Below are 7,625 nucleotides of genomic sequence, written 5' to 3' on the forward strand. Positions count from 1 at the left end.
AGACACTAGAACTCGGGGGCACCCGAGAAGACTGGTGGAGAGCCAGAACTAGGGACCAAAGGAAACCCTTCTTTACACACTTCCCGAGGATGCAGTGATGGCCACAGGCACAGACAACTTTCAAAGGGGGCTGGACAGATTTATGGCGGGGAGGTCTGTCAGTGGCTCTAGCCATGGTGAGTGAAGGGAACCTCCCCGTTCAGAGGCAGTCAACCTCTCCAGGCCCAGGAGGCAGCATCAGGGGGAGGCCTCGGCTTCCACGTCCTGCTTGTTTAGCCCTCTAGGGCAACTGGTTGCCACAGTGTGAATAGATCTGATGTGAGGGAATCACCCCCCACCGCGTGGCACTCAATAAACCTCAGTCAGCAGGGATGAAATTACAATGTATTACAAACTGCAAGAGAAAAGTGCAAACGTGCTAAGGTGCTACTCATACAATAAATATTCTTACTAAATGCTGCGGTAATAAATGTCAATGAACAACAAATATGATACATAAATCATGACATCCAAGATACTATACATCAAACATTTCAAGTCTCACCAGCCATAACAACAGCTGGTTCTAACACTGTTGAGAATAAATGTTGTTTATAGGGATGTGCACCTGAAAAAGATTTCGGTTTCCCACTTCCCAAAGTGGGAAAACAATCCAGAATAAACCGAATCCCGAAGCAGCAAGCCGCTTTGGGATTCGAGTATTTAAACTGCTTCAGTATGCTCTATAAAGATTTGGGAATCTTTACGAAGCACACTAAAGTTTAAAGCAGCACTTTTCTTGCCATTTGCAAACGGCAAGAAAAGTGTTGCTTTCAAGCTTCCCACTGCCTATTTTACCCAATGGGAGGGGGAGGAGGGAACCCCCTTCTCCCCCTCCCATCGGGTGAAAAAAGGCAGCAGGAAGCTTAAAAGCAACACTTTTCTTGCTGTTTGCAAATGGCAAGAAAATGCACTTTTTTGAGCTTCCCACCTGTTTTTACCTGATGAGTCACTACAACCCCCTTCTCCCCCCTCCCATCAGGTAAAAACAGGCAGGAAGCTCAACGCAGCAAGTTTGCAAACAGCCAGAAGAGTGCTGCGGCGGCTGCCGCTTTACACAAAGCCTTCTGAAGCGTTATGAAATGCTTTGGAAAACTTTGCTTCAGTATTTCCAAATTGGCTCATCAATGCTGGGGCTGATTTGGGAATACCGAATCTACCTGAATCAGGCCCAATTCAGATTAAAAACCCAAATCGGAAACCCAAAGTTCACAGCCCTAGTTGTTTCTTCTCTTTCTCTCTCTTTCTACAAGTCAAGAGCGTTTTGCAAGCTATAGCATGCTCCCGGCTATAAGGCAAGTAATAAGTCTCTTTATCTTCAAAAGTAACAATGGAATTTCCTTATATTTTTCAGGTATTCAAGTACCGGGAGGCACTGCTACATTTTGTGCAGCCAAACAGGCTGCTAGCCCAAAGCTCGTTTCATTAAGCTTTTCTCAAGGGGTCTCAATCTGCAGTTAGCCTGGCAAGAAAATCACTAATTCTAGGACAGCCTATAACTACAATAAAAATACAAAGACTGCAAATTACTCACATTTAATCACAGTATTCTGTCATGGATGTCACTCTCCAATGTGCAAGACGGAACACTTCCGTAACTCACAAGCTAAACGCCACCCTTACAAGGAGTTTCAGTTAATTACCCACTCAGACATTTAAAGAGACCGGTCCCCCTTATAAGTTTTCAGGAGGGAAAATTCAAGTCCTGGCTGAGGCTAAGATCATAAGTCTCATGATCATAGGAAACAAGTCAAATCCCAATCCCAGGCCTGACCCCTGGGTTCCCAGGTGTCAAGTTTGAAAATCCAGAAAGCCTCCCATTGTCACAATAACCAACACTTTGTGTCAACGGAATCCCTAGCCTCAGGCATTTCCAAAACAAAGAATCGTAATTCTCTCTCATTCTTACGCTGCTGCTGGAAGTGTGCTACCAGAGGGACATCTGTATGCCGATGTCTAATTTTAGAAACATGTTCTTGGATCCTGACCCTCATTGGGTGGGTGGAGCTCCCTACATACAACTTTGGACAGGTGCACGCTATGATGTAGATAACTCCTGCAGTATTACAAGTGGAGAAATCTCACAAGGTAACCACACAACTTGTGGTTGACGACATGAATTCTTTTCCTGTGGCCAAGAGGGACACACATTGCAGTGGCCACCCCGGTAATGCCTTGTGAGGTGATCTCGATCATCACTGTTACTCTTAAAATCAGAATGAACCAGCATGTCCCATAGGCTGCTGGTCCGTCTGTATCCAATGAATGGTGCTACGGAGCAACCAAATGCCAATTCTAATGATGTTGCTCAGGGTCAAGGCCGATGGGGTGTACTCTACTGCCCAATGTAATCTTTCCTTTTTGCTCCATGGACTATTATATTTATGTAAATATTTATTGAATATTGTTTGATATATTGCTATGTTTCTGGACATGTATGGGTAGGATATTAGTACGTATTTTGTGGAATATGGGAATAATTATTTATTGTAAGCACTTCAGCACTTTTAAGATTTCTATGCACTTATTTTGAAATCTTATTTAAAATCTGTAAAAAAAATGTAAAAATTAACATACTGTGTTCTTGATATCCTCTAGGATCTATTTATGATCTAGATCTCCAGCTGTGGGTTTTCCCTTAGGTTGTTGGTCTCTTGTGTTTGGGGGGGGGCTCTTATTGTTTATCCTATTCCTATGTCTCAGCAAGACTGGCTGTGGCCTTGACTCTTCGGTGGGTGAGGCTTGTTTCTTTTTCTTTTTCTGACCTTGAAAGTCTATAGATGCTTTATCTCCAAGGTGAACTTATTCTTTGTCCTGACTCACAGTCAGTGCATGGCTGGTAAACACATGCCTCAAAGCCAAAACAGGTGAAGGTTTGGGGTAGCAGTATACAGCTGTTCTCTCTTAGTTGTTGGTGGAAACTGCTAGGAAGATGGAAAGATGAGAAGAACTGTGTGGGAGAGAGAATGAAAAGTACAGAGGCCTACCTCAAAAATCCAGGGAAGCTCATATTATTATCTATTCTTCTGCCTTCAAAGAGAATTGAGTACTTAATCCTTGCACAGACAGCAGGGCTTTCATCAAGGTGAATTTTTAGTTATACCTTTTATGAGTGCAACTGAACTCCTTTGCAAGTGAATTTGTGGACTTGTTCCCAAGCATGGCCAGCACCAGGCACTGCGAGGAGAAATAAGTGAATGGTTTGCTAAGTAGTCAGTGTGTTCTTCAAGATGTGAGCTAGGTTAATTTGGAGGGTTGGTTTTGATTGCAAATTTTACTTCGTGGGTATTTTTTCTCATATGTTAATATTTACTACCCATGGTGGTAGTATGTGGGTGTTAATAATATTGCGGTCTCCTCTGAGCTACTGGTGCAGAGTGACCAAATCAAGATGATAATGAAAAAGCATACAAGGATACAGAAATTATTTCAGGTCTCCACGTGTTGCAGTTCTCAAGTAAGCCCTGCTCTGTATGGACTAGGGTTGCCAGCCTCCAGGTAGTGGCTGGAGTTCTCCCGGAATTACAACTGGTCTCCAGGCCACAGAGATCAGTTCACCTGGAGAAAATGGCTACTTTGGGGGGTGGACTCTATGGAATTATGCCATGCCAAGGTCTTTTCCCTCCCCGAACCCCACTTTCTCCAGGTTTCTCCAGGTTTCATCCTCCAGATCTCCAGGAATTTCCCAGCTTGGAACTGGCAACCCTAGTATGGACTCTCCATCAGGTGAATGAGTACATGAGCTCGGCCCCTTCAGTCGTGGGGTCTGGAACTCTCCCTTAGTTTTCTTTGGCTCCCTTTCTCTGCTCACAGTCGGATACAACAGGGTCACCAGCTTCCAGGTGGTGGCTGGAGTTCTCCTGGAAGTACAACTGATCTCCAGGTGACAGAGATTAGTTCCCCGGGAGAAGACTCTTTAAAGGGTAGACTATGGCATTATGCCCCACTGGTGCCCCTCCCCTCCCCAAACTCTGCCCTCTCCAGTCCCCCCCCCCCAAATCTCCAGAAATTTCCTAACATGGAGCTGGCACCTCTAGGACACAAGGGTGTTATTTGGTGTATGTCGTCACTTCCTTTTGTTTGTTAGAACACTTCTGTCTCCAAGAAGAGACTCCTGATAACTCACAAAACATATTACAAATCTGGTCACTGTCTGTCAATAGTATTTTAAACCTTGTTAAATAAGCAACATGGCACATTTGTGAGCCAAAGTCTGTAAATTATTCCTCACAGCTGCCCTAGAAAGAAAGAGATTCGCTGCCCTTAGATGACCCCCCCCCAAGCTGCTTTGCAGCGTTTCCTGAATAACGCCAAGGTTTGAGCCTGGCTGCCAAAGAGGCCCAGAATCTGCCTGACTGCACAGAGAGGAGAAACCGGTTGGAGGAATGAAGCTGGTGCATAGGATGCTTGCAGTAGTTCGCTGCTGGTGTTCTGAGCCATCCTGTTGTTTCATTTCATTGGTTTGTTTTAGCTCTGGCTATTTTTACTGTTGTGGCATGAGCAATATGAACTAGCTTATTGCAGGGCTTTTTTTCTGGGAAAAGAGGTGGTGGAACTCAGAAGGTTGCCCTCAGAGAAAATGATCACATGGCTGGTGGCCCCACCCCCTGATCTCCAGACAGAGGGGAGTGGAGATTGCCGCGGAGGGCAATCTAAACTCCCCTCTGTCTGGCGATCAGGGGGCGGGGCCACCAGCCATGTGACCATTTCCAAGAGGTTCCGGAACTCCGTTCCCCCGCGTTCCCCCTGAAAAAAAGCCCTGGCTTATTGCATTAAGGCATTCCTATGAAGGAAAAGGCGAGGCTAAAATTATTACTGGAACCCTTTTTGAAATTGCAGAGTAGTGTAAAAGCTTTGAGTCCAAAAGGCCCTCTTCAAGCTGGTTGTTGGGGGCAACTCCAAGAGGGGCACAAGAGATAAAAGATGTGCCTGAGTTGATGGGAGCCCCAAGCAACAAGCTCAAGATGTGTGGGAGAAAGTGTCTTTTGGTGTTCAAGGAGGGTAAATGGTACAAGAAAGGTCCTCAGCTGCACCAGAGGCTCCCAGGATGGAGGCAGTTCACCCTGTGGAAGCTTTGAAGCCAAAACTAGTGTGTGTGTGTGGGGGGGGGAGTCAGTGCAATTTCCAGCAAAGTCTGCATTCTGCTTTTCCACAGTCACTGTACCCTTTTGCTGGTATTCAGCTGCTCCGACTTCTACTGAGATTTGGACCCAATGTCTACTGGCTTCCAGGGCCATGCAAAAAAACAAACATGCACCCTGTTTTTCACGCAGGACGTATCACCTGTTTGCTTGGGCTCATTCCAATGGCCTTTTCCCCTAGGCCTGTGTCCCCCCCCCTGCCCCCCTGGTGGTGTTGATAAGAAACCAACAAAACAAAAGAGCAGGCAGGCCTGGGAGGTAGTTGAACTTGGCCCTGGCCAGGCTGCCCGCTGCCTGTGTGGAGGGAGAACCTTGCTGGAGGTAGCCTGGGGTGGCCTTACGCTTACGTTCAGGCCAGGAAGACACAAAACTTGCATCCCAGTAGGCACTTGGAAACACAGGGTAACTTGAAGGGGGAGAGATTTGTACCATACCCTGCTCGTTCAGTTGCAGCAGATGGCTCTGAGGACAAGCCGGGAGAGTCACTCAATATGTGAAGAGCCTGGCCCTTGAGCCATCATAGAGCCAAGCTACAAGTGACAAATTAGACTTGAACGGCAAGTGAACAGACTCACGTGTATTCCTCCCTGTTCCTGTTCACTTGCACTCCACTTGCACGTAGTGATCGAGTGGAGTGCAAGTGGAGCGCAAGTGAACAGGGAGGAATACACACTTGAGTCTGTTCACGTGTCATTCAAGTCAAAGAGCAGAACCACAAGTGACAAAAGGCACAGATTGGACACTAGTCAGCTTCCTTCAAGTTTTGATGGGAAATGTAGGCATCCTGGTCTTGCAGCTTGGCTCTCTGACTGCTGTCCAATGGACTTTTCAACTGTCACTTGTCCAACATTCTGCCAAGCTGCCTACATTTCCCATCAAAACTTGAGGGAAGCTGACAAGTGTCCAACCTGTGCCTTTTGTCACTTGAGGTTCTGCTCTAATTCGTCACTTCTAGCTTGGCCCTAACACGGCACGCGCTCTCCTGGCTGTGCCTGGCATTCCAGGGTCTGCAGAGAGAGGCTGTTCCCAACCTGCTTCCAGGTTGGGAATGTCCTTTTGGAGCCTCACGTTCACTGCTTGTCTGCTGTGAAGAGTTCTGTGGCCCGAGGAAAGGAGACACGAGACTGGCTACGGTTCTCCAGCCTGAGACCGACCGTGGGATTTTTTTCCTGCTTACATGTCAACACATCATGTGCTCTTTAAAGTCAGATGCTTTGGAACTTTTGAATTTTGTTTTGTTCTTAAGAAACCAAAAGAGAAGAAAAGAATTACCTTGGGGCAGTAAACATTTCCTCCCGGTGTGAAGTTTTATTGATAATTTGTAAGGTGCAGTGCTTTTTGTAAACAGACACAAGATTGCCTTTTGGGCACAACTGTGACCTCCATGGTATCATATCTAGGAGCACATTCATTAAAAAAGACGTTGCGACAGTATTTGTATGGAGATCTGGGTAGAGGGGTCATTGTGGAGTCACATTTGGAATGGATCTTTCTAGGGAAGAGGAGTGTGGCTACAAATAAATCTTTTATATTGATTGGCTGCACCCAGCTTTCAAAAATGAAGCATTCAGGGATGATTATTAGGTGTCCTTTACAGGTAGGTGGCAGATTCTGTGCCAAATTATTTTTGCTTGGAAATTGACCCTCCACCACCACCACACACACACACACACACAACATGTCACCCGCATATCAAAACTGCCTAGGAGCCAGAGGGCTGACTTTGAAAGGGCTCTTTGATGGATAACTTCAGATCAGAGACTTCTCACAATTTGGGGGGGGGGGCGGGAGGAGCACAAAAAACCCCGCCTCATTTTGTGAAAAATGGAACTATGCAGTTTCTAACACTTCAAATATTGATTTTCTCAGAGGAGGAAATTACTTCAGGCGATTGACAGAATTTAAAATGAAATAATGACATAAATAAAATAAAATAAATAAATAAAATAAAAATAAATAATGAAAAGGGAGGAGGGAAAACACCAGACAATGTTAGCAACACAGCAATTCGGGAAGCTGGAGCCCACAGGCCCATTCCATGGGCCGCTGCTTTCCCCACTGTCTTGTCCCAGCCTTCTTGCAGCTTCCTCTTCCAGTTCTTTTCTAGGCAACCTGATTAAGAGTAATAGAATCATAGCGTTGGAAGGGACCTCAAGGGCCATCTAGTCCAACCCCTTGCACAATGCAGGAAATTTACAGATACCACCCCCCCACACACACACACACATGCAGTGACCATTACTCCAAGTCCAGAAGATGGCAAAACACAGTCAGGATCCCTAGCCAATCTGGCCAGGGGAAATTGCTACCTGATCCCAAGGTGGTGATCGGCCTTACCCTGGGCATGTAAGCCCTGATGTAACCCTTTATGCCCTCCCTCTCATGATCTGCCTAGGTTCACAGAATAAGCATTACTGTTAGATGGCCATCTAGCCTCTGCTTAAA

The sequence above is a fragment of the Eublepharis macularius genome, chromosome 5, assembly GCF_028583425.1.
Source record: "Eublepharis macularius isolate TG4126 chromosome 5, MPM_Emac_v1.0, whole genome shotgun sequence".
Lineage (NCBI taxonomy): Eukaryota > Metazoa > Chordata > Lepidosauria > Squamata > Eublepharidae > Eublepharis > Eublepharis macularius.